Source organism: Chiloscyllium plagiosum, chromosome 3, assembly GCF_004010195.1.
Source record: "Chiloscyllium plagiosum isolate BGI_BamShark_2017 chromosome 3, ASM401019v2, whole genome shotgun sequence".
NCBI classification, from domain to species: domain Eukaryota; kingdom Metazoa; phylum Chordata; class Chondrichthyes; order Orectolobiformes; family Hemiscylliidae; genus Chiloscyllium; species Chiloscyllium plagiosum.
In genome coordinates this window covers 115744058-115770121 of record NC_057712.1, presented here as the reverse complement: position 1 = coordinate 115770121, position 26064 = coordinate 115744058, and the positions used below count along the sequence as shown (strand labels likewise).

Genomic DNA, 26064 nt, shown 5'->3' with positions numbered 1-26064 from the left:
TACAATGCAAGAATATCCTTTCTTGAGGAGCAAAACTGTACGCGTTCTGTTCTGGTTATGGTCATGTCAAAGATTTATACAGTTGTACCATGACTTCCTTACTCTCATAGTCGAATCCCATGTACTAAAGGCCAACAGGCGATACGCTTTTCCAATTGTTTGCTATACCTGTATGCTAACTTTATGTTCCTTGTATGAGTGCATCCAAATGCTTACCACATTTTAATAAAATGTCCTGCTTTTCAATTCTTACAGGCAAATCTAACACTTATCAATTGAACATTTTGTTCACTCATTTGATCTGTCTGTATTTCTTTTGGCCTCTTTGTGTCCTTCTCAACCAGTTCAAAGCTCTCTTCTCTTCACATTCTTCTAACCTGGGTGTGAGTTCTTTGCTAATATGTGTGCGTAGAAAGGACTGAAAAAGTGCTGTCGTGGAAAAAGACTGATGATGCATCATAATGAGGGTGATCCCCTTTGATTTCTTGCAACAAATCATGGAATGACAGAGAAAATTGGAAAAATCTTAAGAGTCAGGAACTAATGGGAAAGTGGTACAAAAACAAACACAGCACTATGATTCCACAATTGTACAGGTGATTTCCTAACAACAGGATAGGTTAAAGGAATTAGGTTGCACTACGTCACACTGGACCCCAGCCTTGCTGTGTTTAACATTTGCCTGCTGTCTGCTTCCATTATCTCCCAAGCTTCCTCTTCCAGCTGATGAAGGATCTGTTCAAAAGCTAGTTCTGCCCTCAAGTTTGGTTGTCATGGGGGAGATAAATGTAATATCTCATCTGAGCAAAAGAGGTAGCAAGAATCAACTGCATTCTTCGTTGTTTGGATAAGATAATTGAACATTTTCTGGCAGACCATCAATGCTCTGGAGTTGGCATTCTTAGACATGTACCTTACAGATCTGCTGCAGCATCTTACAGGTCACCCCTCTCTAGAGAAGCAGACCTGTCTTCAGATCTTCACTTATCCTATTAGAATCTCCACTGCTGCATTACTAAACGTGATAGTCCCTGTAGAAGATATTTATCACAAAACCACTGCAACTTTTTTTTCAGTGTTAAGAGGTCAATGTAAGCATCAAACCTACCAGTAATCATGTTCTCCAAAGCTACAAGCTGCCAATCAAAATGACTTGCACTTGATGTTAGTGACATCATGCAGGCACCCAAATTGTCTTGTTCCCTGCCTTCTGCAGTGTACATAGAAATTCAACCACTTTGGTTTGAAAGTGGTGTATTTATAGATTCTCTTTTTTAAATTTTGAAACTAATTTGTGTGTATACATATAATCTTTCTATAATTTACTTGTAGGCAAATTTATTTAAGGTAAAAGCAATTTATTAACACTTAGAATGGAGTCTGTTTACATTTAATACAGACAATAATAAAATTTGTTTTATATTATGTGTACTTGATTTGAAGTTGTGATTAAGGAAAATGTAGTTATTTAATCTCCATTTGACAGGCTGTTTAGAAATATAGTTCCATTATGGTAACTGTTTTGTGGAAGAATGAATAACACACATTGTAGCAAGCTCAGATTTGCCTATTATGAGCTTGCTCTTGTGGTAGTTTAGCCACATTAAAACACTACGTGCAGACACCATAAACAACTATATCCCTGCATCTTAACTTAAGGGATAACTATTTTTCAGTCCAAAGATGTATGTGCATTCATTGTAAAATGCATTTTCCTTGTTTTTATTGAATAAAGATAATGCATTTTTAATAATACATGCTAAACTAGTCACATCATAAAGCCGTTGCTTTGAGGTATATAAGTGCAGGAAGGCTGCTGATCTCCGCTAAGTAATATCTCACTTGGCGTGAAGAAATATTTAGACACTACTGCAGTCATACTTTACATAATGGTTGCTTCACAGTCAGCATTAGTGGAGTTTAAAGAGTACATAATTTGTGTAATTCTTGGCTAGTTTCATAATTTCATAATTTCGATATAAACATCAGCTACAATTGACTGTCCTGGGTCAGAAGTTATAGATTTATTGTCAGCTGTATTAAACAGCAAACACTGAAAACTGAAGAAGCATTGTCAGGGCAATTCCCATTATGTCCAAGTGCCATTCAGCATCTTGTTTCTCACTTGCTGTTAGTACTTTCTTAGAGAAGTCAAAGGACCAAGGGACATGACAACCAGATCAATGAGAAGAGCAATGAAAGAAACTACATCTTACCTTATACTAATTTTAAGTCTTAAATTCTTAAATAGTGTCAGTGGAAGAAGGACTAAAGAAAGCAATATAGCAATGGGCATCTTGGAGAAGCAGAATTAGGTATTGAGTTTTGATGCCAGTAAACTGGAGATGAAGGAAAGAGGAAGAACATACGCAATGGCGGTAAAAAATGAAAGTCCCTTTGAGGCACAAATAAATTAACTAGTTTTAGACTTGATTGACAGCAAATTATATTGGACTTTTGTAATTAGGAGCTGAGTTCTAAAGGGACTGTTGTGGCTCAGTGGTAGTGACCCTACCCCTGGGCTGAGAAATCTGGGTTCAACTTCCACCTGCTCCAAACATATAATATCTCTGAACAGAGTATTTAAAAAAAAGGTTAATTTTTAAAAAAGCTGTATTATTCCCAGTTGTATGTTGGTTTCAGGGCAGGGAAATGGGCAAGATGGAAACTGGTATTTGTGCTACACTATAAATTTACAATAAAATAATTTTAATTACTGAAATTCTGTTTCTGCTGCATTTAACATTTTAGTAACAATGTATGAAATGGTCAGTGGTGCCCTTGAAGAAATAATCATAAAATTGAATCATAGAATATTGTAGCACCAGTTGACCTATTGAGGTACTGACTTTTTGCAAAAGCAACTTAGTTTGTTCTGCTATAACATGTTTGGTTAACGCAAATTCGCTCTAATACAATTGATGAATTGGGACAGTGTTTCTGAAGTGCGTATGTTTAAAACGAGTGTTGGCTTTAATGTGATTACATTGCTAACACTTTAAGCGTTGATTCTAAAGTGCGGTGTTTCTATAATGCGTGGTTGCACAACATCGCAACCATCACATTATTAGAAAAACTACCTGTAGTCAGTCTTATAAGCTGTTTGAAAGTTGAATCTGCCTGCACTATACCTACAGGCAATGCATCCAAGATTGAATAACTCCTTACTGCAATATGGACATTTCCTCATTACACCTCTGGTTCTTGTACCAATTACTTTAAACCTGTGATATTCCCTCAGCCATGGGAATAATTTCTTCCTATCTACTCTGTCTCCACTACCTATAATTTTGAACAGCTCTTATCAGGCTTTCCTTCAGTGTTTGAAAAGAGGACAGCCTCAATTTCTTCAATCAATCCATGTGTTGAAGCATTCTTGAACCGTTCTTGAAATCTTTTCTGCAGCTTCTCTAAAGAATTCACAACAAAGTTCAATAAACACAGTGCTCCAATTAGGGCGAAATAACAAATTTAAAAAGTTCATCTTTGGTTCTAAAGCATGAGAACATGCTAAAGGAAACAACTTGATTGGAGGGGTGTAGGCCAAATACGAGAAACAGATTGATGATGCTATACAAATTGAAAATAGGAGGCTACTACAAGCAACTGGAGGGGAAAGCTCAAGATTGTGAGGTGTGGAGAAATGTGCACGAGGGATTATTCTTAGGGAGATGACTACTCTCTTTATAACTTTGCTTTTACGTTCTATGCTTCAGTTTATAAAGTTGCGGATATTGTGTTACTGTGATTTATTGACCTCATTCTCCAATTACCTTGGCCCTTCAACAATTTGCACTAATGTACTCTGAGATCTCTCTATGTGTACACACCTTGTTGAAGTGAACCTTTAGTTCTTTTACTTATCCTGATTCCTCTCCCCAAAATGTATCACTTTGCATTTTTTTCCATTAAATTGGACTGGGTGCACTCATTCCTACCTATTGAGGTACTGACTTTTTGCAAAAGCAACTTACAGTTTGTTCTGCTATAACATGTTTGGTTAACGCAAATTCGCTCTAATACAATTGAAGAATTGGGACAGTGTTTCTGAAGTGCGTATGTTTAAAACGAGTGTTGGCTTTAATGTGATTACATTGCCAACACTTTAAGCGTTGTTTCTAAAGTGCAGTGTTTCTATAATGCGTGGTTGCACAACATCGCAACCATCACATTATTAGAAGAACTACCTGTAGTCAGTCTTATAAGCTGTCTTCATAAACTCTTTTCACTACCCTTCTCACAAAACCAGAAAGTGTAGTTTGTTTTATTCACTCGTGGAATGTGAGCATTGCTGAATGGCCAGCAGTTATTGCCTCCTTAGTTGCCATTGAGAAGGTGGTGGTGAACTGCCTTCTTGAACCACAGCACAGTGGTGGAATAACAATATATTTACAAGTCAGGAGGGTGAATGGCTTAGAGGGGAACTTCAGGCAGTGGCATTCCCATAATTGTATCAAATTCATATTCTGAAATTGAGTCCTGCACACCTAAATCTCAGTCATTGAATACAAAAGTCAACAGTGGTCCTAGTGCTGACCCCAGGGACATACATTGTACAGAGGAACCTCAATTATCCGAACGAAATGGATAATTCATTATTCGGTTAATTGATTCAATGCTTTTCCCCCGGTGCTTGGAGTTTTCTGTTAAGTCTGCTCCCCATTCAGGAGACGAGGCAACAGCACACCACAAGCCCCCGCCTGCTCCCCAATCCTGTTCAACACCGCCCACCCCCGTATCCAACCCCGTCCAACACCACTCCCCGCCTGCCCCCAACTCTGCAAGCCTCCTGCCCCCACCTGTCCCAACTCTGTCCAACACCACCTCCATGCCCCTGTTCCCTCTCTGGGGCAGCAGGACTGGACACCAAAAAGGCTGCTGCTGCTGCTGCTGCCTTTTGGGGGTGAGTCTCCAAATAGCGTGCGCACACACACACATACCCTCTCACACAACTTTTTACTGCAACTTTTTGACAGGTTCCACCTTTGCCCTGTACAGGACAATGTTGGAGAGATTATCTGGGGAAGGGGGGGTTTAGAGTACACACCTGTATAGAACTCCAGGGAAAATGTGTGGGGAGAGAGAGAGAAGGCAGACGGTCAGTCATTTGGAGACGGTGCCTGGGCTCCCATCAATGTTCAGGACTGTTCTTGGCAGCATTTCAGTAAGCCGAGTTCATTTTTAATCATTATAAACAAAAGATACAATCAGTGTTGGAAACACAAATTTCTTGTAATGTTTCTATCGGGACCTTGAGATCTCTTTCGGATCATCCGATATTCGGATAATTGATATTCAGATAATCGAGGTTCCTCTGTATATGTATTGCAGATCAAAATTCATCTATTCACTGCTGCTTACTGTTACCTGCCACTCAGCCAACTTTGGATCATACAGTCTTTCTCATTAATTCCACTTGCTTCAGCTTTGCTGACAACTCAATTCCATGACACTTCATGATACACATTTTGAGAGTCCAAATAAAAAGGATCAACCGTATTATCTGCGCCAACTATTGTCTCATCAAATTAGCTAAACAGATTTTTCATATTAATTCATACTTGCCCAAGTGATTCTTAATTTTGTCTTGAATTATTGTTTGTAAGGTTAAACTGACTGGCTTGTAGTTGCTGGGTTTATCCATGCAACGTTTTGAACAAAGGTGTAACATTTGCAATTCTGCAACTCTATATGTGTGGAGGATTCGAAGATTATTGGCATGCACTGTTTCTGCCATTATAAGAGTCAGCATCCTCAAACACACCCAATCTGTTTGCTGTGACACATTAACTGTTAGAACCTCCATTGCTTTATTTCATCACCTTGGGAGATGGTTAGCTCAGTTGTTTAGAGAGCTAGCAAGTGGATCAGATTAATGCCAAACAGCCTGGGATTCAATCCCCATTCTGTCTAAGTTAGATTTGGGACCTGCCTCCTTTTTCACTGACTTGGTAAAAGAAATGTCTTAGCAATACTGACTGTATAGTTTTGATAATTTAGAGAAAGACTAGAAAAGCTATTATGATGGAATGAACATTTGTTTTTGGGTGACAGGTAATTTACACTCCAAGATTAACAGAAACTTCATTCATGCAATGTATCAGTAGCTTCACTGAAATTACATCTGCTGATAGGCAAATCTCTGAAGAAGTGCCTGACAATTATGCGTATGCAACCATGCAAGTGTAATTATATCTCTACAGATGTACATGGAAGGAATGGTCTAGCATGTTCTTTTAAAGATGGATATTTGTTTTTTAATGTCATTGAAGGGTTGGTTCACTGATTTGCTTTATTACAATGATTAAAATTTGCTTTCTCTGGAACGTTTGTTTTGCATTGAATGATTTAACAAAAATGTTTTTTTCACATCTGACTTTCCCAATGTTGTTTTGCATCTGTCAAACTGATAGGCAGATTGGGAATTTGTTCAAGATTCTAGTAGATTGTTTCAGTTTTTACAAAAATTATTCATGGATATATATGTTGCTGCCAAGATAAGTACTGTGTTTATTGCTCACACCTAACCTCCCTTGACAACATAAGAATTAGGAGCAGAGGATGACCCGTCGAGCACAATCCTATAGAACTCTGAATGGTATGTGCTTTGCTAAGAAGTGGTGGAAGAAGCCTGCTGAGGCCTATCTCACTGCGTCTTTTAACTACATTCTGGGTGACATTCTCATTAGGTAGCAGCAATTTGCCTGTCAAGGGCATTTGATTGATTTGACTTCATTTATTGCCACATCTGCCTAAGTACAGTGAGCAGCTCTGTTTATAAGCAGTACAGGCAGATCATACTAAGCAAGGATCTTCAAATCATAGGGTGAAAAAAACTTGGACAGGTAAGGCATACAGGTTACACTGGACGGGACATGTGCTAAGCAACATTAACAAGGTCAACATTACTTGAAGTTAGAGGGTCTATTCATCAGTCTAATAATGGCAGGAAAGGAGTTGTTTTTGAACCTGCTGGTGCATGTGTTCAAGCTTCTGTATCTTTTGCATGCTGGAAGAGGTTGTAGGAGAGCATTACCGGGGTGGGGTAGGTCTTTGATGATGTTGGCGGACATTCCGCGGCAGCAAGCTGTATAAATGGAGTCCATGATGGAAGGTTGGTGGTGGTCTTTGCCATACCAGGCTGTTATGCACCCAGACAGACTAAAAGTTGGTGAGAGTCATTGTGGACCTGCCAAATATCCTGAGCGACCTGAAGAACAAGAGGCAATATTGTGCCTTTTTGACCATTGCAGCTACGTGGGAGGTCCAGGACAGGTTGCCGTTTATTGTCACTCCAGAGAACTTGATGTTGATGGAGATGTATTCTCCTCCTTTCTGTTTGAAGTTAATGATCAGTTCTTTTGTTTTACTGACATTGCACCAGTACTTGTGAGCAATAAACACAGTTGTTGTCATTGCATCACATCACCAAGCCCTCAATCTCATTTTGACTCATCGTTGCTTGATGTCCATTCTGCCACTGTGGTGTCATCAGCAAACTTGGAGGTGGCCTTTGTTCAGAATTTGGCAACACTGTCGTGGGTGTGCAGGTGTACAGTCGGGGCTGAGAACGCATCCTTGAGGTCTCCAGTGTTGAGTTTATCATGGAGGAAGTGAAGTTGTCTATTTTCATTGATTGTGGTCTGTGGGTCAGGAAGCTGAGGATGCAGTTGCAGAGAGCAGAGCTGAGACCTAGGTCTTTAAGTTTTGAGATCAGTCTGGAGGGTATAATGGTTGAAGGTGGACCTGTAGTGAATGAGCAGAGGTCTGACATATGTATCCTTATCCAGGTGTACTCAGGTTAAGTGCTGGGCAAGGGAAATGGCGTCTGCTGTGAACCTGTTATGTCAGTAGGCAAATTGCAGGACATTGTTGCTTGTTAATGACTGTGTTAACTTACAGATCTTATTAATATGCACTTTTTTAATGTATCACCAACCGTGAACAAACCACTTCTCAAGAATTGTTGACATGGATTTCAGATGTGGTACCTGGCAACTTAAACTTGCTGCTTGCTCTAAAGGACTTTCATGTTGGACATCAGGCACCAAAGTCTTGGGGCATGTTTCATATTCACTGGATTGAGGCACCTCAGTGTCGACAAACATTGGCATCCCATATGTGCCTGTCTCTAAGATCACTCGTGGCACTTCTCTGTCTCACTTACAGTGCACTTTGTTCGCTGTACATTGTGGTGCAGAGGTCACTACAGATGTTTCTGGTGCAAAGGATGCTGTCAATTCTGTGATATTCTGGCAGGAGTGAGTTGCTCCCAGTTTGGTAAGTCATAATTGGGGCTAGAATCTGACAAGAGGGACAACATAAGGATGGCGTAAGAAGTTACAATTTGGTGAGATGTAGTGAGAAAACTCACTAGGCCTTGCAGAGAGAAGCCTTCCATGAAACTATAAGAACTGCCGCTTAGTCAGGAGCATAAGATTCAGCCTCTGGAGTCTGTTCTGTCATTCAGTAAGATCATGGCCGATCTGTTTGTGTTTCACATTCCACATTTCCATTAACCCTTGATAAATTTATTGTATGGGGAATTAATCTTCTTCTGCCTTAGACCTATTAAATGACCTGCCTCCGCTGCCTTCTGAGGTGGAGAGTTCCAAAGCCTCTTAGTCTGAGAGAAATCATTTTTCGTTATCTCTGTCCTAAAAGGGCAATTGCACTCTTTTTTTAAAGTTTCCTAGTTCTATACTCACCTACAAGAAGAAGCTTTCTTTCCACATCCACCTTGTCAAGATTATTTAGAAGATGGTGTAAGTTGCCGTTTTGAACCACTGCAGTCCTTGGGGTGTAGATAAATGTAGTATGATGCTCGGGAAACAGTTTCAGGATTTTGACCCAGGAATTGTGAAGGAATGGAATCATAATTCCAAGTCAGAACATTCTGTAGTTTGGAGATGAACTTGTTGTAGATGACTTTACAACTGTCCTTGTTCTTCTGTGGTAGAAATGATGTATTAGAAAGGTACTAGTGATGGAGCCTTGTTGCTGTGGCATATTTGTCAATGGTAAACACTGATGCTACTGTGAATCAGTAATGTAAGAAGTGAATGCAGACAAGCCAACATGTATTATGCTGGTCCTTAGTCCAGGTAAATTGGGAGAGTTCGTGGCAGGAAGTACATATATCTGTAAAACAACTTGTCAGAGCCAAACTAAATTTTTTCATGTGAAGAAATCATCAACTAGCATTGTGGATATCTCATGTATTTTGGTAAAAGTTAAAAGAGGAAAGAAGGTGTGGAGATTCATGAGTGATTTTTGAGCTTCACTAATCAGGCAACTGGGGAGTGTTCTGTCAGTGTAACTAAAGTTAGAGAAATATACAGATTGCTTTTTAGTCCCATTCCTGGTTCTAACAACTTGCAAATTTAACCAGACTGCTGAAAGAGCCAAATACATAGGTATTAGATTGTATTTATTTAAGTACTCGAAACAGTTAGCCAAGTTTCTTAGTCAGCAAAGAAAAACTACTTTATTACAAACAAAACCTATTCAACAAATAGCCATAAATTATTGGCAGAAAATATTTAGACTGTATCAATAGGTATGACTTATGTTCTATCACACCAGACTTAACATATGGCAGATATGGTGAATTGAAAAACTATAATCAATCACCACCCAGAACACATAAGTTAGAAAACATGATCAAAACAGTTCCCACAATTTCTAAGCATCTCTAACATCTAAGGGTTGCTATGGATCATCTAGTTTCATGAGAACATCACACAGGATTCCAATTCTTCATCTTTGATGATGTAGCCTTGGAACTCCATCAAAACCACTGCAGCACGGACTATCCCAATTTTTTATGTGATTCACCTTTTTTTTGGGATTATGTTTCCTTGAAAACTGCAGTCTAGCATTTTCACTGGTGAGGTATAACTCCAACTTTTCGCTGACAGCTAGTTAGTACTGCTCCATAATTTTTCTGAGCTCTCATCTGGGTTTGTTGCACAAAGCAAATACAATTTGTAGGTTCTTTCAGCTTTGCTCAAAACTGCGTTGAACTATTCCTTCCTTCTGAGCCCCCATAGCTTCCAGAACTTAGCTGGAAGCCTTACTCCAACATTTAGCTGCCTACTAATTTCTAGAATATATTGCTGAATTATAACACCACAGAGCCATCCAACTGTTATTGACTCTTCACTAAGTACCCAACCACACCAACTCAGTATTGTACAGTTGCCTTTTCAGCAGTCCACACAATAAGTTGTTTTCTGTATGGAGCTTGCTTATAGCTCTGTCCCTAACTCAAAGTAACTGTGATTTGGGACCTTCTCTTCAATGATCCCTGAAATGTTTTGAGTGACCTATGAAATGCCTTGGAATAAGGACTACCATCATTCCTAGGTGAATTACATGGAACTAATGTTTTGGAACAGTCAAGTGTAGGAAGCCCTCAAAGCTGTTTGTCCTGTCTTTTTATAATATTCTGAATACTGGTTCCTGCAGCACAAATTCATTGAATAAAAAGCATTTCATTACATGTTTCTGACTTTTGCCTTGCAAATGGTAGACAGGCTCTGGAAGTTCTTGTTGCAGAGTTGTCTGCTTCTGACCTGTGCATGTAGCAACAATAATTTTATGAGTGGTCTAGTTCAGTTTCTAGTGAATTGCAACCTCCATAGTGTTGATTGTGCAGGAATGAGTGATTATGCTGAGATTGGATGTCACGGTCAAGTGGCTACATTCTCTTTTGTCGGCATGAAAAGTAACTTTCTACTTGTGAACCAAAGCCTGAATATTGTCCAGGCGTTGTTGCATGTGCACACAGACTAAGGAGTCGCAAATGGTGCTGAATGTTGCATAATTATCAGTGAACACCTCCACTTTTGACCATATGATGGAGGGAAGATCATTGATGAAGCAGCTGAAGGTGGTTGGACTGAGGTCACTACCCTGAGAAACCTCTGCAGTGATGCCTCATTCTGAAATTATTGACTAACAACTGTCATAACAATCTTTCTTTGTACTCGTTATGATTCCAACTATTGGAGACTTTTTGATTCTTATTGAGTTCAGTTCCATTAGGGTTCCTTGGTGCCCTTTGACTCTGGACTCCACAAAGTCAAATGTTGAAGATAATAAGGCCTTCACTCTGTCATTACCACACTCTTCTGCCATTTTTAATGAGTTTGGCTTGGTAATGGGAGAGGACGTTTCTAGCATTGGTGATGTAGTAATGTGAGACAATAACTATGTGACTATGTCAGACTGTTGCTTGACTAGTCTGCGGGACAACATGTCAAATTGGTATAACATTGGGAAAATTATGAGCAGAAGTGACTATGTCTCTTGTGATATATGTAAACACTCTTTTCTCATAACCCCATGTACTGGACAGTTCTTGGAGGAGACTTGCCTTTGACACCACCATCCCACAGCATAGCCTATTATTGACTTTACTGTTTCCTAGATACTGACATGTAAATTGCATGTCACCTGTTTAGGAAGTTGGAAGCATATTCATGCAGTGTACCTGCTTGACATTCAGGCTTCCTGAACCACAACTAGTGAAATATGCTACCTCAGTCAACTGTCTTCAATACATCAATAGAGGCTATGGAAGGAAGCATTTGCTTCAGGAGACACAGAATTTTCCCTCAGTGGCATGGTTTCCAGGAGTGCAGAATGCTGTTAATTAGATAAAAATAAAAGTTGATGCTGAAAGTCTGAAGTAAAAACAGACACATCTGCAGATCTGGCAGAGTTTTTAGAGAGAGAGAAAAGCAATTAATATTTTGAGTCAAATATGATTCTACCAAATCAAAGACAAGTCATTTTGAACTCAAGCCATTAACTGGTTTTCTCCCCACATGTTTTCAGCCCATTGTTAAGGCTTTCACGTACGATACAGACAGTTGAGCTTGACAGTCATCTCCTAATGGGCAAACTATACTTATGGTCCTTTAGTCAGGGATGACAGGCTTCTCTTGTATGCACTTTAGGAAGCAACTTACCCACATACCAGTCAGTAGAGAATTCAAGGTATTACTTCTACATTACTGCATCAATTCCCATGAATTCTGTCCTGTATTTCCACATTGGGGTTTCAGCTCATATCTCTAAATCTTTACATCTTCCTCACTCCTTACATGTATGTAGTAGGAGCCTTTATGACAGCATTTTCTCTGCAGTTTCCATTAAAATTATAGCAAGAGATTGAAGAAGAGCCCACCATAACATTTATCCCTAAATTTTTAATGCACAAAAAACCCTTGGAAATTATGACTTGAAATTCAAGTATTTTGTTACAAGCAAAATAAATAAAAGATAAGAACGTTTAGAATTCTGGTGAGTTGAACAAAAGGAATTATAGCATCATGGGCAGAAAGTCAGTTGATGGACAAAAACCTGGGATTAAGGTTAGAAACATTGCTGAGATATGATTTGAATTGGTGGGTTGGGAGCAGGAGACTGAAATTTGTTGTTAGTACAAGAATGGGACTTCTGGCAAATAACAAGAACCACCAAGAAATACTTTAGGAGGACACATGTTCAGGGCAGAATCCAGAATGGTAGATAGAGATACAGTGATGTCGGGTGAAATGTAGAATGGAATATAAATTCAACAGTAATACACTGAATGGTTTGGATGAACAAAATGTTATAGGGTTCCAACAAAATTATTCCTCATAAATGGAGTGTGGACACATAATTGTACTAAACTCTACTGGATACAAGCCTAGCCTGTCAAAACTTCCCTTACGAGATAACACACTGATTCCAAACATTAGGTAAGAAAACTTTCTCTGAACTCCCACTGAAACATTTACATTCTACCTTAAATATGAATATAGAGATGAATACTGTATACAGTACTGCAGGTGCAGTCTCACTAATACCTGTGTAACTCTCGCATAACACCTCTTCCCCACTTGTATCCCATTTCAATTCTCCTTGCAAAAACTATGTGTTTCCTAGTCATTTGCTCGACGTGAATCGTTTTCAATTGATGCACGAGGACATCCAGGTCTTTCTGCCTCCCTGAGCTCTTTCTTAACACTCAGACAATGTCATAGAGTCTTAGAGATGTACAGCATGGAAACAGATCCTTTGGTCCAACCCATCCATGCCGACCAGCTATCCCAACCCAATCTAATCCCACCTGTCAGCACCCGGCCCATATCCCTCCAAACCCAACCTATTCATATACCCATCCAAATGCCTTTTAAATGTTGCAAATATACTAGCCTCCACCACTTCCTCTGGCAGCTCATTCCATACACATACCACCCTCTGTGTGAAATAGTTGCCCCTTAGGTCTCTTTTATACCTTTCCCCTCTCACCCTAAACTTTTGCCCTCCAGTTCTGGACTCCACCGCCCCAGGAAAAAGACATTGTCGATTTATCCCATCCATGCCCCACATGATTTTGCAAACCTCTATAAAGTCACCCCTCAGCCTCCAGTGCTCCAGGGGAAACAGCCCAAGCCTGTTCAGCCTCTTCCTATAGCTCAAATCCTTCAATCCTGGCAACATCCTTGTAAAACTTTTCTGAACCCTTTCAAGTTTCAAAATATCTTTCAATGTGTTCTGTTTATTTCATCTTTATAGGTCAGTTTATAAATCAGACAAAAGGATTTAGAATTCAGTTTTTAGAAATTGTCCAGTTCCTACCACAAGTTAACGTATTAATTTAATGCAATGCCCTACTTAATATTGAAATTAATATGTTTAGACAGTATGAACACACTTTCACGCAAGGCATCACAAACCTTTACATTTGTGAAAGTCTTATATCAGATCAGGTCAATCCATTCATCCAAGCAAGAGAACCAATGAATTAGAAGTAGGCCCCTTGACCCTTTGAGCTGAAAATGTGTTGCTGGAAAAGCGCAGCAGGTCAGGCAGCATCCAAGGAGCAGGAGAATCGAGGTTTCGGGCATGAGCCCTTCTTCAGGAACGTCGATTCTCCTGCTCCTTGGATGCTGCCTGACCTGCTGCGCTTTTCCAGCAACACATTTCAGCTCTGATCTCCAGCATCTGCAGTCCTCACTTTCCTTTGACTCTTTGAGCCTGATCCACCATTTAGTAAGATTATGACTGATTGGAATGCTCCACATTCCTGCCTGACCTGAGAACCTTTCAGACCTCAGCTTACAGTAACATATCTAACTCTGCCTTAAAAATATTCTGATTTTTACTGACTAAATGAGGAAGAGTTCCAAAGACTATGACCTTCTGTGAGGGAAAATATCTTCCTTCTCTTTATTTTAAATGGAAAACACTTATTTTTAGACTGTGATTCCTAATTCCAAATTTTCCCACAAGAGAAAACATCCTCTGCACAACCATCTTGTCAGGTAACCTCAGGATCTTATATGTTTGAATCAAGCTCCCTGTCACTCTACTAAACTCCACTGGATACAAGCCTAGCCTGTCAAGCCTTTCTTCAAAAGGTACCTCACTGATTCCAGACATTGGTTTAGAAAACTTTCTCTGAACTCCCACTGAAACATTTACATCCTTCCTTAAATATAAATATAGAGATGAATACTGTGTATAGTAGTCCAGATGCAGTCTCACTAACACCTGTACAACTGAAGTATAAGACCCAAACCTTTTATCCCATTTCAATTCCATTTGCAAAAACTGATAATATTCCATGTGTTTCTTAGTTATTTGCTCTACTTGCATCCAAATCATTTGCAATTCATGCACTAGGGCATCCAGGTCTTTTTGCTCTGAGCTCTTTCTCACCATTCAGACAATGTGCTTTTTTTTACTGTTTTGTACCCAATTGGATAACTTTCATTTTCAAACATAAAGCTATATTTGCCAGATGTCTGCACACTCATTTAACCAATCTATAGGTTTTGCAATAAAAGCAGAAAGTCCTAGAGAAACTCAGCATATATGGCAGCATCTGTGGAGAGAGTTAAAGTTATAAGTTCAATTCCAGTGACTCGGATCCGAAGAAGTCATTGGACTCGATCTGTTAACTCTGTTTACATCAGACTTTCATAACATCCTCAGTATTTTGCTTTTGTAGTTTCTTTATGTTCTCTTCACAAATTACTTTCTCACCTATCTTTGTGTTAACAGCAAATTCAGCAATCATACCTTCAGTGCCTTAATCCAGGTCATTTATATAAATTGTAAAAAGTGGTAAACTGTGTTTTTATTGTTTTTGTAGGCATGACAAATCTAGCTAGTGCTCCATTTTGCAGGATAGATCCCCACAAACTACCAGCAGCTATCCAGTTAACTTTATAATTTGATTTGCAATGCATCTGCCATTTTTGACCCTAACTCTCAGGTGTTAGTCTGAAGAATTTTTAAAGATAAACTGGGATAGCAGTGCCTTTGTTGATTCCAGTTTCTAGATCTGGTAGTCTGTCCATTTTTATTCTAATTGTACTGATAGTGGTTCAGAATAACTCACTGAGTTAATAGACCATTTTGGAGTTAAAGGTCAACCCAATTATTTTGAGTTTGGAATCGCTTTTTGGCAAGATCAGGGAAAGACAGCAAAATTCCTTTCTTGAAGGTCAGTAGTAAACCAGTTCAGTTTTTATGACAATTCAAAAGCACTTTGGTCAGTTACTAGTAACATTTTATTCCAGACTCCAATTCAAATATGTGTTCTTAAACATGCTGTATTTTCTATTGCAGCGTAAGTTAATAGTTAGGACATGGGAATGTAGGACTGCGAAGCAGAAGTAGGCTGAAGAAGAGGAAAAACCTACACATAGCCATCCTGTCTCGTCCTCTCAGGACCTTAATATTTTTCAATATGATCACCTTGCATTTTTCTAAACTCTGATGGAGATAGACCTAACCTGTTCAACTTTTCTTGATAATATAAACTTTTTATCCCAGCAGTGAGTCGAGTCAATCTTTTCTGAACTACTTCTCCAAATATGAAGACTATCATTGTACACAATACTAAAGATGTGGTCTGACTAAGATTCCATACACCTCCAGTAATACTTGCCTATATTTGTATTCCGTTCTCAGTTTTATTCCTTCATAATATCTGAGATTAAAATTCTAATACAGAGGTGTCTAGGTAAAGACAGCTATATGGAGTTAGATTAGATTCCCTACAGTGTGGAAACAAGCCCTTCGGCCCAACCAGTCCACACAGTAACCCACCAGACCCATTTCCCTCTGACTAATGCAACTAACACTATGGGCAATTTAAAATGGCCAATTCACCTGACCTGCCTGCACATCTTTGGACTGTGGGAGGAAGCCAGAGGAGACCCATACAGACACTGGGAGAAAGTGCAAACTCCACACAGACAGACAGTCACCCAAGGCTGGGATTGAGTCTGGGTCCCTAGTGCTGTGAGGCAGCAATTCTAACCACTAACAACTTGCCACCTGTAAGTTGTAGATGAGACATGGTCTCATTGAATTGTAAGTGGAATGCAGGCATTCATTACAAGAGGAGTCAGTTATAAAAGTAGAGAAGTCTAGCTGCATCTGTACCGGGCCTCGGTTAGACTGCATTATGATTTAGTCTGATAATTCAGCACAGTACTGAGAGACCATACACTGACAGAAGTACTGTTCTTTGGAAGAGATGTTAAATTAATGTTTAAGTGAGATGTTACCAGTAAAAGGAGCTTTACCATGGCCCTGGTTAAAATTCATACCTCTACAAACATCACTAAAAGTGGATATAGTAGCTTTGTCTCATTGCTGTCAGAACCTGATCAGTGAAGACTGGTTGCTGTGTTTCACATAACATTGAGGCACATGGTAAACTTTTATTCAGTCAATTATTGTGCTCAGAAGACGAATTGTTAGAAAATCGAATGTGATATAGCTCTTTTATCTCAAGGGAGTTAAAATTCAGAGTGGAGAAAGTTGGATCAGGAGCAGAGAGCCTTGGCTGGACTCCATCTGCATAATGGCACTGCATCTCAGAAATGTGTTGGAGGATGTTTGATGCAGGCTTAGAATAATACAGGATAATGTTGCAGTTAAAAATGATTAAATTATGAGGATAGGTTATATACTGTTGAGTTTAAATGGTTGAGAGGTGTTCCGGTTGAGGCATTCAAAATTATAAAATGATTACAAAGGAGTAGACACCAAGAAGCTAATTCCTCTTGTGGGGGATCCTTAACAAAGGAGCAATACATGAAAATTAGAACTAAGCCATTCAGGAGTGAAATTAGGAACCACAGTTTCACATGAAGTGTGACGGATACAAATTTGGAATTCTTTCCCCAAAAGGCTGTAGATGTTATATCAATTAGAAAATTCAGTACTGAGATTGCCAGATTTTATTGTAACATCCAGAAATGTCTTTTATACTTGACAATGAAATGAGATATACAAGGTGAAATTTTAAAATAATTTTTTACATGTAATTGTTTTTGTTATAATCTCATTAACAACGATTGATTTATTTATTGTCATGTGTACCAAGGTACAGTGAAAAGTTTTGTTTACAAGCTGTACAAACAGATCAAAGTAAGTAAGGATGTACAGATCAAAAAGACTTAGAGGCATACATGTTACATTGAACAAGACGTGTGCTTGGCAAGATCAGCATTATTTGAGGCCAGAGAGTCCATTCATCAGTCTAATAATGGATGGGAAGAAGCTGTTCCTGAAACTGCTGGTGCAAGAGTTCAGGCTTCTGTAACTTCTGCCTAATGGAAGAGGTTGTAGGAGAGCATTACTAGGGTGCAATGGGTCTTTGATGATGTTGGCAGTCTTTCTGCAGCAGCGAGTCATATAAGTGGACTCCATGGATGGAAGGTTGGCTTCCATGATAGTCTGGGCTGTGCACACTTACAGTCTGGGCTGTTTCTTACAGTCCTGGGCAAAGCATTTGCCATCCCAGGGTATTATGCACCCGGACAGCATACTCTCAATTGTACTTCTGTAGAAGTTGATGAGGGTCCTTGTGGAATGCAAAATTGGAAGTGTTTTGCAAGAAAACACTCAGATTCAGTTTGAAGATGCAATAAAGCCTCTTGACTGAAAATTGCAGATATATTTACTGCTCTGGAAACAGTTGAAAAATGCCCCCAAAACAATAAATGGAATCAAAGAATTTGAATAAATTTCTACTATTCAACCTGCTGCCAGTATAAATCATGGCATATTCAGTGAAGCCCACATCCCTCCACTGATCAGCTGCAGCTTAAAATACAACTGGCATTGTTAAAAAATGTTGTCAATTTCAAATCCTTATTTATTTATTTTAATTGGCATTTTAAAACAGTGTTCAAAATAAATTGGAGATGCCAGTGTTGGACTGGGGTGTAGAAAGTTAAAAATCATACAACCACCTGATGAAGGAGCAGTGCTCAGAAAGCTAGTGCTTCCAATTAAACCTGTTGGACTATAACCTGGTGTTGTGTGATTTTTAATGTCAAAAATAAAGTTGAGGGAAAAGTCGTTAGTTGGTAGCTCAATTGACAGAATTGGCTCCTCTCTGAAGCAGGCTGCCTGGTAACCATTTGCCAAATTATTATAACACTAATAGTATCTTATAATCCCTGTGATGAAACAGTTATCCAAAATAGCCAAATTTGCTGAATGACCCTCCAGAGGAAAAAATAATCCCAACGCAACTTCTAAAAAGGTAAACTTTATTCATGCAGTTGAGTGAGGCAAGGTAATGTTAATCGCTGTGGACCTAGCGGATCAGTGGAGAGAGCCAACTGGTGGTGATTTAACCTAAGGATCACTACGAGGGGAGAGAATGAGAAGAAGAGACTTTCATGGTTCCATAGCCAGTGCAGAAATGGAACCCATGCCGTTGTCATTATTTTGCATTGCAAACCAGCCATCAGCCAACTGAGTTTTCATCTCCAGTTCTAATATACAGTTAGTTCTGCTATAAGCGGAAGTTCTGTTCTTGTGTAATCCCATGTTACAAGAATATCGTGTTATAGCAGCAACATTTAAACTAATGAGGCTGGAATTACATTAAAACCAATATACGTTTTAAAACTCCGCACTTTCGAAACAGTGTCCCCAATTTATCAGTTGCGTTATAGCGAATTTGTGTTAACAAAATGTGCGTTATAACAGAACAACCTGCAATTATCATCAGCAAAGCCTCGAGCTGTAAACAGTCTTTCCTGTGATTTGTGATAGTCCTGAAGGTGTAGCTTTTCAAGTTTTAGATGTTTTTTAACTAGATTGCACAGAACTCTAAGAAATCCTGTCTTCTTTTCTGCCAAAGAGTAAAACTGAGTGCATTTTGCATGGTTTATGTCTTGCCTGTCAAGAATATGTTTTTTTTTTCTGCTTTTTCTTTTGGGCTTTCACCCTCCAGCTCCTATGCTTGTAACTCTCCTTTGTGTCTGTCAGCCAGTTGACTTTTTTTACCTTCCTTGCCTTAGGTACTGTTTCTAGAGGCACTAGATCACTTGGACCAGTACTAAATCTTAATTGTAATTGATCCTTTTTGCTATTAATGCAAACGCTGTATAGTCTTTTCAAACATTCCTTAAAATAAAATGACAGATTTCACAGACCTGTTAAAGAAATTATAAATTTTGCTTACTGTATTGCTTCTGGGCCCAAACCAACCACAAGGCAGATTTTTGTGTCTGGAACATTTTTAAAAAGTCCATGAACATTGGGAAAAAAAAACTAAATTACTACCAAATTAATTATTTTTTGTCATATCCAAAATTATACAAAGTTAAAATATTTTTGGGCTAAATTGTGGCTTGTTAATATTTTATTACATTTTATAATAAATTGCTGCACAAATTTTTTTTTTGATGGACTCTTGTATGTCAGGAATTTTACATAATGCATCAGATTTTAATTAGCACTATTAAGGCCATTTGAGATTAAGACATTTTTCCTCTCTGCTGGTCAGAATTCCCTTATCATTAGAGTTTTGTTTATGTCTTGGAAACCTCATTCTGTGTTGGCTGCTTTGCTCTATGGTGCTTGATTATATCTCATCACTGATGCATTGCTGTCCATCTCAACATTTTTTTACCTTTCCTATCCATTTCAGTATGGAGTCCTGCTTAATCATAAAAATAATTATCCGCTTGGTGTGTGTAATGATATGATGCCTATGTCTACATTCAGTGATAATATTAGCTGTCTTGTTGAGGAATGGCAGTGTTCCTACCTCTGGACCAGAATGTCAGAGTTCAACCCCCTTCTCCCACAAGGTTGTGCCATTACAAGACTGAATAAGACTGTACTGACACTAAATACTCTTGCAGCAGTTTGAGAAGTCAACTCACATCTACTTTTCAAGAACAAGTATGGATGGGCAATAAATCATGGCATATTCAGTGAAGCCCACATCCCTCCACTGATCAGCTGCAGCTTAAAATACAACTGGCATTGTAAAAAAATGTTGTCAATTTCAAATCCTTATTTATTTATTTTAATTGGCATTTTAAGACAGTGAGGAGAAAGTGAGGTCTGCAGATGCTGAAGATCAGAGCTGGAAATGTGTTGCTGGAAAAGTGCAGCAGGTCAGGCAGCATCCAGGGAACAGGAGAATCGACATTTCGGGCATAAGCCCTTCTTCAGGAATGAGGAAAGTTTGTCCAGCAGGCTAAGATAAAAGGTAGGGAGGAGGGACTTGGGGGAGGGGCGTCGGAAATGTGATAGGTGGAAAGAGGTCAAGGTGAGGGTGATAGGCGAGACTGGGGTGCGGGGGGAGAGGTGGGGAAGAAGATTGCAGGTTAGGAAGGCGGTGCTGAGTTCGATGGATTTGACTGAGACAAGGTGGGAGGAGGGGAAATGAAATTTTCAGCTCTGATCTCCAGCATCTGCAGACCTCACTTTCTCCTAGCCATAGTGAAGCCACACAGTGTCTAACTCAATGACTCGTCTCTGGTAAATACGAACGTTGTTGATCTCCTCTTGTGTTGAAATCAGAAACAGACATGAAGGTGACAATTGGAAGCCACCCACCCTGCACTGAGACTGAAGCCAGCCGTCTCTGGTTTGATGTTTTCAAGAAAGACCTTTATATCTGCGATGGGAAGATTTGGGTGTCAATCTTACAAGGTAATGCAACAATATCATTAAGGTAGAGATGGATTGTTTGTAGTGCCACCCCTCAGTGAAGTTGTTAATGAATAAATAGAATACATAAAGAAAGAAAGTCACATTTGTATGAACCTCAGCAAGGCTCATTACGGTCAATGAAATTTTTTTTACTCAGCCAATGAAACAGGGCACAATAAGCTCCCACAAACAGCAATATGATAGTTGCCAAGTGACCTGCTTTTTATCACCCTCACCTTGACCTCTTTCCACCTATCGCATTTCCGACGCCCCTCCCCCAAGTCCCTCCTCCCTACCTTTTATCTTAGCCTGCTGGACATACTTTCCTCATTCCTGAAGAAGGGCTTATGCCCGAAACGTCGATTCTCCTGTTCCCTGGATGCTGCCTGACCTGCTGCGCTTTTCCAGCAACACATTTTCAGCATTTTAAGACCGTGGTCAAAAATAAATTGGAGATGCCAGTGTTGGACTGGGGTGTAGAAAGTTAAAAATCACACAACCACCTGATGAAGGAGCAGTGCTCAGAAAGCTAGTGCTTCCAATTAAACCTGTTGGACTATAACCTGGTGTTGTGTGATTTTTAATGTAAAAATAAAGTTGAGGGAAAAGTCGTTAGAAAAGATTGTCAAGTGTTGAAATTGTAAATGGTTTTATAACATTATTTTGAAAAAATATGTTCATGGACTCTAACATCACTGACCGGGTTAACATTAATAGCACAACTCAAATTATTCTTGATCCATGTGGATAAATCTGTCCATGATATCGGCGCTGACTGGCAAAGGAACTAAAGTTATGAGCTGTGGTAAAACTTTAAAAAGTAAAGATTTGTTTTTGTGGTATGTTATCTATCAAAAATTATGTTTGGAACTGTGACATTTTCTAAGAGCTTGGATAATTGTGTAAACCTCTTGAGATTTGCAGCTGAGATTAATGGTATCTTGCAAGTCTATTAACACTGTTGCAGCTCTTCCAGCCATTCCTATTTCCTGTGTTATAGGTTCTTCAAGATGTATTAAATGCTGGTTTCTATTTAAATGGGGGAAGCTATGCTTCATAATGACACAATGTGTTATTACATATAAGACAGCTTTTGTGAGAAAGAACTTATAGCTTAAATATTGTCTGCTTTTGGGAAAACTGAAAGTGGTATGAAATGTTATATTACATAACCTGTTAAATACGTATCACCTATTGGAGGAAAAGAAACATTTCCTGTAATTTATTTAGACATTAAGCAGTGGTGTACAAAGTAGCTAATTCAGACGAAACATTCTATAAATTGAAACGCAAAGTAAAGTTCATTACCAGAAAAAGAGCTTTCTTTGACTTTTACAGGCTACAATATAAAGTGGTAATAAATTTATCACTTCATCTGAATAAATTATTTCACAGCAGATTTTGTCAGATTAATGTGAAATGTTAAAAGATAAAGTATTTCTAATGATAACTGAACAACAGAAATACAAGCTACCAAATCAAATTAATAAATGATCAGATATGCTGAATTTGCTACAGAAAGTTTCTTCTTTCATTTTAGAGAAGAAAACAGTAATTGGTGATCTTTGTTGGTTAATATTAGAGCAAACTCTTAGCTGCATTTTGAAATAAATATATCTTAAATGCCTATTAAGTGATATGGCTTGTTGTCTTGGAAGTTTATTGTATTAATATACTTTTCTACAGCACGATTCTGTGTATGTTAATGTAGGAATTTCACTACATATAGAGTTTCAGACCAGGTACAAGTATTATGGTGGGCTGAAGGCTTTGCAATAGGAAGAAATGAGATGATTCGATTCACCCTTCCTTCCTGAATGCCAGGGAAATGAGAGCTAAGAGGACTTCATATCACCAGGCAATTTGTTGACAGTGAAATAAGAATTGGGTGGTTGATTTTGACTAATCATTTGGTCATTATGTCAGATAGACGTCAGTTTTAGCTCAATTGATCTTGCTGGTGAGGTACAGAGTTGTCAGTTCAAGTCTCATTTCAGGATTTGAATACAAGAATGGCATTGCAGTTCCTATATTACAACAGTGATTACACTTTAAAAAAATCTTTACTGACTGTGGTTGCAAAAGTCTCAATATAAACGCATTTCCTTATTTTTAACATGTTATATTCATAAAAGTTAAATTTATTATTTGGAAAACTGTATTGCTATTTCCTAAGCTTCCAGGAATACAATGTTCATATAAAAGCTTAGACTTCAAAAATAACATTATTGATGATACTGTAACATAGAGTGAACACATTGTTCATTTTGTCAAAAGAGGATAACTGATACTTTATTTCATTCCATACAGATTCCTTGCCAAATGAAAAATGATTGCTCTGATTGCTGGCACAAATCACAAAGGCCAACATAATTAGTGTTTAGTTCGAAACAGGAACCAGATAAAGTTCTTCTCATGAAATGTGAGAAATACACCAAAGCAGGGATTGGTTGGTTAGATTGACTGAAAGTCTTTCTTCTGAAACTGTTACTGTGTTACTTGGTACTTGGAAATAAATTTGACATTTTTAACTGAAAAAAATATGAATTTGAATCAGGTCATGGGGATTTAAATTCTGTCGGCCTCAAACTGAGGTGCCCTGGGAAAATTGTGTGGGAGCTATGTTGAAAATAATCTCTGAAATATTCCTGCCTCCATGAAACTGTTCCAGGGATCAGGTTTGGCAGCTTGATCTTTGGAAATGGTCTGCTCTCGAGTTAAGACCCTAAATGGCAGTGATTTTTGCCACCCTAATATCAGTGGAGCAAGTAGCACTCTGCTGCAAGTGGAGCTTACCAATTGTCCTTAACAGAACTGTGAATATGAAGGTGGCCAAGTGAGTTTGCTTTGTGGATCATCAGGTTTGTTGCTAGCACATTTAGACTTAGTACCTCATTGGGTCCTGACCTGGATATCCTGAAGCTAGTGAGATAAACCAGCTCATAATGTCTCAAGTCTGTATCCCGACCCAATCCTGCCTTCAATCTGCCCATATGTGGCTCAGATTTAAGTTGAAAGATGGGTAGGAGAGTAATCCAATACGATAATGATATATTGCTTTTGAAAACTTAACAGCTGTCCATTTCTTTGAACAGTGTTGAGTAATCTTACAATTTCCTCAAAGTGATAGCGAGGCAAAGAATAGGGAGAGATATCAGCTAAACAAGTGGCTGCAAGGATGGTGGAGGAGGGAGGGTTTCAGGTTCTTGGATAATTGGGGCTCATTCTGGGGAAGGGGGGACTTGTACAAACAGGGCAGTCTTCACTTGAACCAGAGGGGTACTAATATCCTGAGTGGGGAATTTGCTGGTGCTATTCGGGTGGGTTTAAACTAGCTCAGCAGGGGGATAGGAACCGGAGGTGTAGTTGCAGTGCACAGGAGGATGAGAGTAGGAAGGACAGAGACAGGATTTCAGGGTCACAGGAATGTGCTGTCAGACAGCGAAGTTGTTCGAAGTGTGTCTACTTGAACGCCAGAAATATCCGAAATAAGGTAGGTGAGCTTGAAGCATGGATAGGTACCTGGGACTTCGATGTTGTGGCCATTTCAGAGACATGGATAGAGCACCGTGAGGAATGGATGTTGCGGGTTCCAGGGTTTAGATCTTTCATTAAGAACAGGCAAGGTGGTAAAAGATGGGGAGGTGTGGCCTTGTTAGTCAAGGATAGTATAACGGTGGCTGAAAGAAATTTTGATGAGGACTCGTCGGCTGAGGTAGTGTGGGCTGAGGTTAGAAACAGGAGAGGAGAAGTCACACTGCTTGGAGTTTTTTATAGGCCTGCGCAGAGTTCCAGGGAGGTGGAAGAGAGGATTAGCAAAATTATTCTGGATAGGAGTGAAAGGAATAGGGTGGTCATTATGGGGGACCTTTAACTTCCCCAACATTGACTGGAAATGCTATAAATCTAGTACATCGGATGGATCAGTTTTTGTCCAGTGTGTACAGGAGGGTTTCCTGACACAGTATGTTTAAGGGCTGACAAGAGGACAGGCCACATTGGACGTGGTGCTTGGTAATGAACCAGGCCAAGCGTTTGATTTAGTTGTAGATGAGCACTTTGGAGAGAGTGACCATATTTCAGTTATGTTTAGTTTATCGATGGAAAGGGATAAGTACATGCTACGGGTCAAGAATTATCGATGGGGCAAGGGCAATCATAATGTGATTAGGCAGGAATTAGGATGCACAGAATGGGGTAGCAAAATGCAGGGGATGCAAACAATGGAAATGTGGAGCTGGTTGAAGGAACAGATATTGCTTGTCCTTGATAGGTATGTCCCTGTCTGGCAGGGAGGAAATGATAAGGTAAGAGAACATTGGTTTACAACAGAAATTGCATCTCTTGTTAAGAAGAAGAACAAGGCTTATGTGTTGATGAGGCAAGATAGTTCAGATGAGGTGATGGAGAGTTATAGATCAGCTAGGCAGAATTTAAAGAGAGAGTTAAGAGAGCAAAGAGAGGACACGAACAGTCTTTAGCAAATAGAATAAAGGAGAACACTAAAGCTTTCTATAGGTATGTGAGGAATAAAAGGATGATTAGGGTAGGAGTAGGGCCAATAAAAGAAGAAGTGGGAAGTTGAGTGTGGACTCTGTGGAGATCAGAGAGGTGGTAAACGAATATTTCTAATCAGTTTTCACTCAGGAAAAGGAGAATATCGTAGAGGAGAAGAATGAGGTATGAGATATTAGACTGGAAAGGATCGAGGTTAGTTACGAACAGGTGTTATCAATTCTAGGAATGAAAGTAGACAAGACCCCTGGGCCAGATGGGATTTATCCGAGGATTCTCTGGGAAGCTAGGGAGAAGATAGCAGAGCCTTTGGCTTTGATATTTGAGTCGTCATTGTCTACAGGTTTGGTACTAGAGGACTAGGGGATTGCAAATGTTGTGCCCTTGTTCAAGAGATGACCCAGGCATCTCTTCCACTTCCCGCTCCTCCGCCCTTGAACCCCGCCCCTCCAACCGCCACCAGGACAGAACCCTACTGGTCCTCACCTACCACCCCACCAATCTCCATGTACAGTGCATCATCCGCCGTCATTTCCGCTACCTCCAAACGGACCCCACCAC

At 39.3% G+C, this 26064-nt stretch overlaps 1 protein-coding gene across 8 annotated transcripts in view; it reads left to right on the top strand.

The window, feature by feature from the left end:
- Positions 1-26064, top strand: part of LOC122548462 (sodium/calcium exchanger 1-like) — a 299672-nt gene that overhangs the window by 18086 nt on the left and 255522 nt on the right. The gene's annotated exons all lie outside the window — the stretch shown is intronic.